At 42.0% G+C, this 12,965-nt stretch overlaps 1 long non-coding RNA gene across 1 annotated transcript in view; it reads left to right on the plus strand.

The window, feature by feature from the left end:
• The first annotated feature begins 2,724 nt into the window (after window positions 1-2,724).
• LOC130297015 (uncharacterized) overlaps window positions 2,725-12,965 on the plus strand; it is a 75,972-nt gene continuing 65,731 nt past the window's right edge. Inside the window, exon 1 of the long non-coding RNA XR_008849368.1 lies at window positions 2,725-2,812. This is a non-coding gene — a long non-coding RNA (uncharacterized LOC130297015). The remainder of the gene's footprint in view (window positions 2,813-12,965) is intronic.

The raw sequence follows: 12,965 nt of genomic DNA on the forward strand, positions 1-12,965 counted from the left end.
TATTTTAAATCAACTGGTGCTAGAAAGTTATACAGATTTGTAAATTACTTCTATTAAAAAAAAATCTTACTCTTTCTAGTACTTCTCAGCTGCTGTATACTACAGAGGAAGTTCTTTTCTTTTTGAATTTCTTTTCTGTCTGTCGACAGTGCTCTTTGCTGATATCTCTGTCCATGTCAGGAACTGTCCAGAGTAGGAGAAAATCCCCATAGCAAACTTATCCAGCTCTGGACAGTTCCTGACATGGACAGAGGTGTCAGCAGAGAGCACTGGGGACAAGACAAAAAATAAATTAAAAAATAAAAGAACTTTTTCTGTAGTAAACAGCAGCTGATAAGTACTAGAAGGATTAGGATTTTTTAATAGAAGTCATTTACAAATCTTTTACTACCGGAGTACCCCTTTAACCCCTTAAGGACCAGGGTTTTTTCCGTTTTTGCACTTTAATTTTTTCCTCCTTACCTTTACAAAATCATAACTCACCTTCAATTTTGCACCTAAAAATCCATATGATGGCTTATTTTTTGCGCCACCAATTCTACTTTGTAATGACATCAGTCATTTTACCCAAAAATCTATGGCGAAACGGAAAAAAATAATGCGAGACAAAATTGGAAAAAAAAATGCCATTTTGTAACTTTTGTGGGCTTCTGTTTCTACAAGGGTACGTTTTTTTGTAAAAATGACACATTCTCTTTATTCTATAGGTTCATACGATAAAAATGATACCCTACTTTTATAGGTTTGATTTTGTCGTGCTTCTGAAAAAAATCATAACTACATTCAGGAAACTTTATACGTTTAAAATTGTCATCTTCTGACCCTTATAACGTTTTTATTTTTCCACATATGGGGCAGTATGAGGGCTCATTTTTTGCGCCGTGATCTGAAGTTTTTATCGGTATAATTTTTGTATTGATCGGACATGTTGATCGCTTTTTATTAATTTGTTTATGATATAAAAAATGACCAAAAATACACTATTTTGGACTTTGGAATTTTTTGTGCGCATACGCTATTGACTGTGCGGTTTAATTAATGATATATTTTTATAATTCGGATATTTCTGCATGCGGAAATACCACATGTTTATTTTTATTTACACTGTTTTTTTTTTTTTTTTAAATGGGAAAAGGGGGGTGATTCAAACTTTTATTAGGGGAGGTGTTAAATGGTCTTTATTTACTTTTTTTCCCACTTTTTTTTGCAGTGTTATAGCTCCCATAGGGACCTATAACACTGCACACACTGATCTTTTACATTGATCACTGGTTTCTCATAGGAAACCAGTGATCAATGATTCTGCCGCTTGACTGCTCATGCCTGGATCTAATGCACTGAGCAGTCATTCGGCGATCGGACAACAGGAGACCCTCCTCGTGTCCCACAGTTGTTCGGGATTCCGCGATTTTGCCACGGCGATCCCGAACAGCCCCCTGAGCAAAACGGCAGTGATTTACTTTCACTTTAGACGTGGCGTTCAACTTTGAACACCTCGTCTAAAGGGTTAATAGCGCACGGCACCGCGATCATTGCCGCACGCTATGAGCCATGGGTCCCGGCCGTTGTGGCCCCGCGTTATGGAAAGGACTCAGGACGTACTGGTAGGTCCTTTGTCCTTAAGAGGTTAATTTAAAGCAGAACGACAGGATAGAAACACAACAAAATAATTTTTTGTGGTAATGGAAGAGGATGATATGGATTTGCACAGAATGCAGGCCCCAGGGCCAGATTAACGTAGGGGCGGATGGAGCTGCAGCAATTGGTATATTTAATTATTGCACTGAAAATAATTTTCCCTGACACCCTACACTATGGGCATCCATCACAACAGGCAAAAAAATTACTTTGGTGACACCATTTTCTACTGCACTGGGTGACATCAACCTTAGCAACGCCGCTGACTGACCTGCAGAACACTGTTTACCTATATGCACATCTTTCCGCACATACAGCTGAAACACATGATGGGGTAATCAGTTTTGGCCCGTCACTAAACTCCTATAGGCCGCAGCTGTATAGTGAGCTGCGCAGGATGTCACTTATAGTGTGTACCTCCATCAGGACAGAGCATAAGGAAGTCCCTGCTGCAAGCTGGGAGGTTTAAGTTTATTTTTATTACAAATGTGGTCAAACTCGGGGACTACTTACTACATAATGAGAGGATCTGTCTACCACCAGGGGCCTACCTATCTACTTAAGGGGTACAGTTATTTAATTGGGAACCCTACCTGCCTATCTACCTAATGGGGGAGCCCTACCAGAAGTGGGGCATATCTGTCTGGTGCTCTGTCTACCTACTGGGGAGCCCTACCTGATGAAGGACATATCTATCTGGGGTCCTGTGTACATACTGGAGGAGCCCTACCTGCCTACCAACTTGGGGGGGGGACATGCTTGGCCTACTTGGCCTACTTTATCTACTGGGGAGCCCTACTTGATGAGGGATCTACCTAATAAAGGGACATACCTACCTGAAGGGAGGACTACCTACTTAATGGGGGTGACTTACTTAATTAAAGTAGTTATCCTGGCATACATTTTTTTATATATGGCTCAGGGTGGCATAAAAATATAATCCATACTCATCTCTCACAATCCCCCACAGCTGCTGTAATAATGGTCCTAGCTCATCACTGCTACCGATGTTTCATCCCAACAGGAACTGCCTGCTCAGCCAATCACTGGCTGTCCTGCCTCAGTCAGTGATTGGATGAATGGGAACTTGGGCGTCGTCTCCATAATATTACCAGAAACCAGGAAGTAGCAGTGATGAGCGGGGACACGGAGCGTCAGTGCCACAGCTGCCTGGGTAACCTGGGGAAAACCTACTCACAAACTTATTGACGGGTACCTTCCTACCTACTTAATAGGGGGGGAACCTACCTAATGGAGGGATCTACCTACACACTCACTGTATGAAGCACAAAAGTGGGTACTGTACTGTATGGGAGATCATGGGGCACATTATTACCATTTTGAGCTGAATGTGTCGGAAATTTATGAAGACTTGGAAAAGATGGGGAAGGTTCAGTTAAAGTGCAGAGCCTAAAATGTTTATTTGGCTGATTCTGCAAAGGCAAGTTGTGGTTTGAGGGCAAATTGCAGAATGATTCATAAGACTCTCCTAGCAGGTCAGCCAGCTTTTATGCGGAACACGGACACTCTGCTTACGAACATGTTTTAACCTAAGCAACAAAAAAGATTTGGCATTTTAATGAGTGAGTTACATTTGCTTTTCTTTTTTAGTCATATTTTTGGTACAAGTTCTTTTGTTTAAATGTGCACACCTAGAAACATTTTTCAATGTTATAATTCATTTGAAGTGTGTGGCCATTCATTTGTCTCAGTGGTGTCTGCCTAGCCTTCTCTTCTTAGACTAGTATTTGTTGGTAATGGTAGTCTTTGTATAATGACTGACCATATTTTTTGGGCCCCACTTTTAATTTTGCCCAGGGCCACACTAAGTCTAAAACCGACCCTGGCTGGCCCTGTTCCATAACTTATGGCCCTGGGTCACGTGGACAGCTCGGGCTGGATATCCTGACGTTCCCCACCCCCTGCTGTAAAGAGCAGCATTGGTTCTGCTTTTGCATTCTGAGCCCGCAAAATTTTACATTTTACTGCAAACTGAGGTGAGGTACCAGCGGCGGTCATCATGAGGTCTGACAGATCCAGAGTTTGCCCCAAAGAGGTACCACCAAGCATGAGCTGAGCTATTATAAACACATATGCCATTCAGGAACATGGAAAAGCTAAGTAACAATTTCTTAACTAGTTTTTACATGCTCCTGAATGGCATATCTGCTTATAATTGCTCAGATATTATATACAGATGTGCCTATAAGCAGAAATGGCATTCAGGAGCACTGAAAAGGTAGGTGACAATTTCTAACCTAATTTCTAACCTGAATTGTATATCTGCCATTCAGGATCATTTGTGTTAAAAACAGGTTTTGTGTTGCATTTTCATATATTTCAATAAAAAGGTCCATCAAAATTTTCACCACCAGGCTCATGATGCTCTTAATCCAGCCCTGACTAGGACTACTACAGTGGTGAATCACAGAAGTCCACAGACACATCCACCTGGTTAGTGGTACCAATCCCTCATACTGTGGCCTCCTTGGGGTCAGAACTGTTCACCTCTTCCACCTGGATTTGGATTCTCTGTGTCCTGGGAACCTTTATGATAATATGACTTTTCTGCTGAGATGATGGCTTAAAATGGAGGACATTAGATAGGTAACATCTCAGATACTTCAATGGAACATTCTTAAATATATTTTTTCTGTTCTGCGTCTCTGAAATTAAATCTATCATTCTTGATTCCCTCCTTGTTCTCCTCTCACCTCCATAAACTGCAGCCCCATCTTTGCACGGCGCTGGAAGCACCAGGGTGCCCTCAACCTTAAAGGGACCCCATGGATTTCCAGGAAGGAGGGTTTATTAGTTCTGTCTCTCACAATTCCACAATGCACCGAGGCAGGAATTTTGGGGCAAGAGGTGTTTGACGTGTAGTGGTTGTCAGTCACTGCAGAGTCCCAGAGTCCTCCTACAGCTCGGGCGCTGAGTCTCCATCTTTAATTAAATGTTAGTGAGCACTGCCACTGACCTCTCCCTGGCCCAGGGGAATGTAAACTAACTCTGGATTCAAGATGGACACAAGACACATCAATCCCTTCCCCCAAACCAAATAATGGACCTTTCTTCACACTTTTTGCACTTGGATGATTTGAAAGCACATACCTCGGCTCTTCTTAATCCTTCTGACAAAAATCCTAAACTGGTGCTCCTACACAACACATCCTTCTACACACACCATGCATGATATGAGTCCCTGTTATGATATTACAGTTTATGGACTGTACACAGAGTGGCACTGCCATGTACTTTTCCAGGGGATATACTACATTATAAAAATATGGTGGCTAACTTCCTAAAACAGCACCACACTTGGCCTCTGGTTATGTGCTGTATTGCAACTCAGCTCCAAGGAAGTGAATGGGCTGCACTGCAATACCAGATACAACTTTTGGAAAGGGGTGGAACTCTAATTGCAAGAAAGCAGCTATCTTTTGGACAGTCCTTTTAAAGCATTGTAATACGTGTAATGTAAACTTCAACATTCAGTTACACTTTGTGTTTCACTGCACTAACATTCTTTAGAACTAGATTTGGGCCATTTAGTTAAAATTATTTTCTAATGTTTGTGATCCCTTGAATTTACAGGCCCAGGCTTAAGGCTGCATTACTCAAAGTATCTTCCCCACATTGCTGTCAACACCACCATCCGCATTCTGTAAATCCTGTATATTCTGTATCTTCTCTGGCACAGTTGGAGCCATTGTCTGGTCTTCTTCCACCCAGCCAAGGTCCAGTTTGCTGCCCTGGTCCTGTATTTAAATACCCTGGTTTAGGCAGTGTGGCTGACACCCAACTCCAAGGGGAAATACCTCAAGAGCCCCTTTACCCCAGTTACACTTCACCATTAATATAAATACAGTAAGATTAGGGCTACATGGCAACTTTGACCCCAAATCTGCTGCCTGCATTGAGACTAGCTATTGTAATGAAGCGTCAAGTATGCTTCACATAAACGTTACATAGGGCAATGAAGAAATAGCCCTAAACTGACCCTGAACCTCTTTCCCTGCCAACTTGCACAGCCTCCCTACAATGGTGCAGGGGCATCAAGGTCAAAACAACAAATGGAACAGTACGAGGTTGGCAACAAGTCAGGATACATAAACATTCAAAAACCTACAATTCTGAACACCAAGATTAAAATACACAGAACTAATAAACACTAGATACAAAAACTAAACTGACTCTTTTGTTAGGGACAAAGCGAATCTCAGGAAACGGATCTAATGTGTTGCAACTTCCACATTACTGCAATCTAAAAGTCAAACAAATGAATCCAGGATGCATTTTTGTCCACAATACCAGAAACTTGTGAGTTACTACACAAACATTTACTTTTATAGCTATGATGAAGGCAATGCAAAATGATTATTTTGAGTTAGATTGGCTATGTAATCTTAAAAAATGTATGCAACAGAAGACCAGGATAGTAAGGTATTTGTATCTGTACCAGACATTGTGAGACAATGCTAAGCACTGGGGTTCCTCCTCAATAATCATTATTATCTGCAGAAATTTTAATTCAAAGTACAGACTACACTCTGGGATGATGGTATACCTGAATAGTTATTTGTTAGGCCTCTTTTACATTACTGTTGGGCTCCGTTATATGACGCTTCATCGGCAAGTGCATGGTAATGACAGGAGTTTAGTACAGGAAAAAATAGTGCATGCACTATTTTTTTCCTCTGGTAAACTACCGGATCCCCAATTGACCCAGGGCCGGCCCTACAATGGGTCCCGCTGGGTCCATTGGACCCAGGCGGCACCTTCACAGGAGAGGCAAATTGCCGCCCCAAGAAGAATTCTAAAAGGCAGGCTGGGGCAGACTGACCGCACTCGCCACTGCGGATATAGGACACTTGTCCCAGATCTCCAGGTAGGCCAATGCTGCTTTCAGCTGTATGCATGGCTCACGCACATACAGCTGAGAACCTGTCTGAGCTAACTGGCGGCCTAACTACCTACCTGGCTACCTAACTTTATACCTGGTTGCCTAACTACCTACCTACATACCTTGCTATCTAACTATCTACATACCTGGCTACCTAATTACCTAAATACCTGGCCTACATAACCATCTGTCCTGAGAGCTGCTTTAATTTAAGTTAGACAAGAACAGCAGTCAGTACAAGACAGGTGGTGAGTTCAGGATGAGGGCCAAGAATTAAGCTTAAATATATATTAAAATTTTTTATATTTGGAAACATTCTACTGTTACTGCCTATACCACCCCAGTACAGCCCCCCTATCACCCTTGGAGCAGTCCAATATTGCATAATCCCCCCACCCTCACCCCTCCCCCGTTTTGCATATTACTGAATTGTGCTGCTGTGGAGCTCTGTGATACTGATATGATGCAGCAAAATGTGAATTGTATTTCTACTGAGCTCTGTGATATACTCATAGGCTGCAGAGTAATGTGTGTTGTATTGCTGTGGAGCTCTGTGATATACTGATAGGCTGCAGAGTAATGTGTGTTGTATTGTTGTGGAGCTCTGTGATATACTCATAGGCTGCAGAGTAATGTGTGTTGTATTGCTGTGGAGCTCTGTGATATACTCATAGGCTGCAGAGTAATGTGTGTTGTATTGCTGTGGAGCTCTGTGATATACTCATAGGCTGCAGAGTAATGTGTGTTGTATTGCTGTGGAGCTCTGTGATATACTCATAGGCTGCAGAGTAATGGGTGTTGTATTGCTGTGGAGCTCTATGATATACTCATAGGCTGCAGAGTAATGTGTGTTGTATTGCTGTGGAGCTCTGTTATACACTCATATGCTGCACAGTAATGTGTGTTGTATTGCTGTGGAGATCTGTGATACACTCATATGCTGCAGAATAATGTGTGTTGCATTGCTGTGGAGCTCTTGAATATGCAGTGTAATTTTATGCACCAGTACAAAAAAGGACATACTAGAAATAAAACCGTTTCAGAGACTGCTAGTTTGCCTGGGTGCTTGTGATACCAAAAACAACAAAGATGTGGCCTCAAATGGCAGGAGGTGCTCAACCCCTAATGCAGTTGTGCATATATATTGGAGGAGCAGATCCTGCCCTTGTGGTCCAGTGCTAAGGGTGATACCCAGCATAAAATGCATACAATGGATGATGCCTGCAGCAGACTACAAGTACCACAATGGCATCCTACACCAGATAAAAAGGTGTGGATGTATAACACTTAGAATAATACAATACAGGAATTTAAGTGCACTACTGTTGTAGATATAAACAATGACATTGGCTAACCCTCAACAATGATGTTAAAATTGAGACATTAGCCAGTATATCCTTAGATGAAGGACATACCTGAGTCCGCACACCAAATGCCAAGGTTTCTCATGTGGCACGGGACCTAACACTAAACCTGCCTGTGCCCTGTGCCGTATGGGCAAATCAGGAGAAAGTGGGCAATTAAGGCAGCATTAAGTCCGGCTCACAGACTGCTCCCGGGTTACCTCCAGTGTGGCTGGGCACACATACAATGGGAGGTGGGAGAAAGGCTATAAACCCCACCCAAGTTGGCTGATATGTTGCCGGCCTCACAGGTGCAAATTAATGCTACCTATAGTGATGATATCACCGAAGGACTCAATTTCTATTAGTGCACAAAAGTAGAAGTCACCCAAAAAAACACTAATACTTAACTTTTAATAATTTGCACTAAAAATCTGGGGAATGCAACCCCCGAAACCATCAAATATCAAAAATCCAACATGATAAATCAAAAGGAAATATCTTACTATGAAGTGACAATAGGGACCCAATAAGGGTCAGAGTCAGCTCATAGATGATTGTAATCTTTACAGAATATATTGTTATCCCTGTCAACAGCCACAATCGGTCAGTAATTAGAATATAAACCACAACTCCTAAAATAAAGGAGGGGATATAGGTAGGGATAGATGGGGGAAAGGTCCTAGGGAGGTAATAGGCCGATGGAGATGGTAGGCCGCTACCTATCACTTTCCCTGTTAATCCCCAACTATATACCTAATCCTAGGCGGCCCCGCACCGGAACATAGCCTGTTTAGTCACCTAAATGCCGTGCAATATGAACAATTAGGAAAAAACTCTCTGTCTCACTGGGGTGCCCTGCATAGCTAGAGGGACAGGGATGGATGCCCCTATCTAGTTATAACAGCTATATTAACAGGGCTGATAATGTGAGAGTGTTAGATACCCTGATTAGATATATAGCTATATCTCCAAATGAGACCCTGTCTGACCAAAATTCACAATCCTGCCTTCACATAAGAGAAATCAAATCATGATGCTAAAAAATTGTGTGAACAATGCAGCAATGTATTGTTTATTATCAAGGTGTTACTGGCAGTCAAGGTCAAAACAGAGGACTACACATAGTTGCAAAGTGTTCCTGACAGTCATGATCATTGTGAAATGAACAGCCAAAGTCACTGTCACACCACCTGTACAGTAACCTGTGATATTACAAACTGACAGGAACAATTTGGGCCAGTTATAGATAGAACAACTTGAAAACCCAGCTATTCAAATCACATAAGTCTTGTAAAGCAGGAGATAGAGTACAAAACAAACCTAAAATATAGGTGTGAATACATGGAGAATCACAATTGGATATAGATGTAGATCAAGATTATACTTATGCAATGTGGATGTTAACTAGGGTTGTCCAACGCGTTTCACGCCCCCCGTTCATCAGGGGACAATTGGGGGCTGTATGCATAGTCAGAGATGATCCAGTGATGGCCGATGAAGGAGCAGTGGAGATGGTAACTGCAGAAGGACCTTCTGCAGTTACCATCTACACTGCTCCTCCATCGGCCCACAACCCACAAATCTCTGTAATGGTGATTGACATCATTATAGACCAATTAGCGTTAGTCCAGCCCATATAAGGGAGCTGTGTCCAATTATCGCTCTCTTGGGTTGCTGCTCTCGTGGATGCCGGACTAACAGGATGGTGTGCTACGCAACTTTCAAAGACATGCTAGGCCTCAAAACCTACGGCCTCAGCAGAACCAAAATTGTGAGTTCAAATCTAAATTCCTGCTAATGCTAGCGTGACTACTGGACCGCAACTAATTCCCCTAAATCCAGTGGAATAGCGCAATAGACTAAAAGACTCTGAATGCTAAATTCCCAACCATTGTCAATCTCCAAGGGAAAGCTGTTGTTATGCTAAGAGACTGTTATGTTAATGAAGTGTACAGAAAATCTTCAGTAAATGTTAACACTGTTTACAGAAGCTCTCCGGTTGTGGACAATCTATTATTCCCTACCTCAAACCTATTATCATCTACCTCCCTATCGTTCCTGGGAAGGGCGGCGGTAGGAAAAGCTTTATTAAGGAGCCCACACCCTGGCATCACGAATAGCAAGGGTTAACAAGCACCCTTTGATTACCGCACAGCTACACTCCCCATACCCTACACCCCCCCCCAGGCTATCACATATGATGGAATGATAATATTTACATTAGTACGCTTAAAAAAAAAGACACATATCCATCAAGTTCAACCAAGGAGGAAAGGAGATGGATGAAGGGGAGGGGATGTGATTCAATGAGATCAGGATAGTTCTCTGTGTAGTAGATTTTTATCCACAGATTTAGATACAAAGCACCAATCATACACTGGAATGATGGTAAATCAGGATAGTTATCTGCACAGGAGATAATAGAAAACATTTAATATTATTCACAGATTTAGATACAAAGCACTAACTCCAATGATGATAGACCCCGACAAGAGCAGCTTTTTCAGTGATAACTGAAAAAGAGTCGGCAGCTGTGTTACTTTACCCAGAAGGGTTCTCCAGGTGGATGCAAAGGACAGAAACAAAATACAGAGGTTTAGGGGTTCCTGTTCACAGGTATCAGAGCGAGGTGTTTTATTAGTTTGCCTGATGCTTTTAAAATGAGTAGTGACACTGCATGAAAGCCACTCGGCTCAGAGGGATACAAGACGTGGAGGCTTAGCTGGGATCAGGCATGTGAAGGCCTCCGTCGCTTTGTTTTCCAGTCCGCAGCTGTTTATGTCTCTGCATGGCTACTTGTAAATTATGTCTCAAGCAATAAAGGTGAGGTGTCAGCTTTATACCTGCTGCCAGGAGACACCAATCATCAGCTCGGCCAGTGCCAAAAAGGATCAGCTGCAGTTACTGGGTCTGTGTCAGCTTATTCTCCTAGCACAAAATGCAAAAATTGTCACAACAGTTTTACATATTATTACATAATAATAAATATCTTATTATTATCATCACCACCTGTGTGTTGCCGTACACTGCTCTGCACATTTAGGACAATATATCATCTGTATTAAAGGGGTTATCCAGGAAAAAACCTTTTTAATATATATCAAATGGCTCCAGAAAGTTAAACAGATTTGTAAATTACTTCTATTAAAAAATCTTAATCCTTTCAGTACTTATGAGCTGCTGAAGTTGAGTTGTTCTTTTCTGTCTAAGTGCTCTCTGATGACACGTGTCTCGGGAATTGTCCAGCGTAGAAGTAAATATATAAAAAGTTTTTGCTGGAATACCCCTTTAATTCCCCAGTGCTTTCAATATCTCTGCTTGCCATCATTCAATAAGAATCTTCAGATTTTAATTTCAGGGGATAATAATCAGTCAGGCTAAGTTCACACACTCCAGCATTGTGCTGTATGGAATAAAACTGCAAGTTTAACCAGGAATAGTTACAGCTTTGAAACACGGTTCTTGGCTGTGCTGGAAGCCCAAATTTACTATTCCTGCACCAGAATTGTACAGCATATAAATCACAATACATTTGTTTTATGCATAGTGCACCAAAAGGAATAGTAAAATGTGTCTCACCTGCTCAGGGGAGTGGCTTATCAGAAAGAGTGCATGCTTCATTAACCCCTTAAGGACTCAGGGTTTTTCCGTTTTTGCACTTTCGTTTTTTCCTCCTTACCTTTTAAAAATCATAACCCTTTCAATTTTCCACCTAAAAATCCATATTATGGCTTATTTTTTGTGTCGCCAATTCTACTTTGCAGTGACATTAGTCATTTTACCGAAAAATGTACGGCGAAACAGAAAAAAATCATTGTGCGACAAAATCGAAGAAAAAACGCCATTTTGTAACTTTTGGGGGCTTCCATTTCTACGCAGTGCATATTTCGGTAAAAATTACACCTTATCATTATTCTGTAGGTCCATACCGTTAAAATGATACCCTACTTATATAGGTTTGATTTTGTCGCACTTCTGGAAAAAATCATAACTACATGCAGGAAAATTTATACGTTTAAAAATGTCATCTTCTGACCCCTATAACTTTTTTATTTTTCCACGTACAGGGCTGAAGTTTTTATCGGTATGATTTTTGTTTTGATCGGACTTTTTGATCACTTTTTATTCATTTTTTAATGGTATAAAAAGTGACCAAAAATACGCTTTTTTTGACTTTGGAATTTTTTTGCGCGTACGCCATTGAATGTGCGGTTTAATTAATGATATTTTTTTTATAGTTCGGACATTTACGCACACGGCGATACTACATATGTTTATTTTTATTTTTTTTTACACTGTTTTATTTTTTTTTATGGGAAAAGGGGGGTGATTCAAACTTTTATTAGGGAAGGGGTTAAATGACCTTTATTAACACTTTTTTTTTACATTTTTTTTGCAGTGTTATAGCTCCCATAGGGACCTATAACACTGCACACACTGATCTCTCATCCTGATCACAGGCGTGTATTAACACGCCTGTGATCAGTGTTATCGGCGCTTGACTGCTCCTGCCTTGCCTGGATCTCAGGCACGGAGCAGTCATTCGCCGATCGGACACCGAGGAGGCAGGTAAGGGCCCTCCCGGTGTCCTGTCAGCTGTTCGGGACGCCGCGATTTCACCGCCCGACTGAGCAGCCGGGTCACTTTCACTTTCACTTTAGAAGCGGCGGTCAGCTTTGACTGCCACTTCTAAAGGGTTAATACCGCACATCGCCGCGATCGGCCATGTGTGGTATTAGCCGTGGGTCCCGGCCGTTGATGAGCGCCGGGACCGACGCGATATGATGCGGGATCGCGGCGCGATCCCGCTTCATATCGCGGGAGTCGGCGCAGGACGTAAATATACGTCCTGCGTCGTTAAGGGGTTAAAGGAGAGGTCTCATCCTAAAAATTACTGAAAAACGTATCCCCTATCCACAGGAAGTTTTAGATTTCCTGCCCGGGGCCTTAGCTCTCCCCTGGAGCGGCAGGTCATGAGCGGCAGCCTACAGCAAGGGCCACAACCTCCATATATCTCTATGGGCTGAGCCAAAAATAGCCAGATGGCTCTCCTATAGAAACATATCAAGGGGGCGTGG

Source organism: Hyla sarda, chromosome 12, assembly GCF_029499605.1.
Source record: "Hyla sarda isolate aHylSar1 chromosome 12, aHylSar1.hap1, whole genome shotgun sequence".
NCBI classification, from domain to species: domain Eukaryota; kingdom Metazoa; phylum Chordata; class Amphibia; order Anura; family Hylidae; genus Hyla; species Hyla sarda.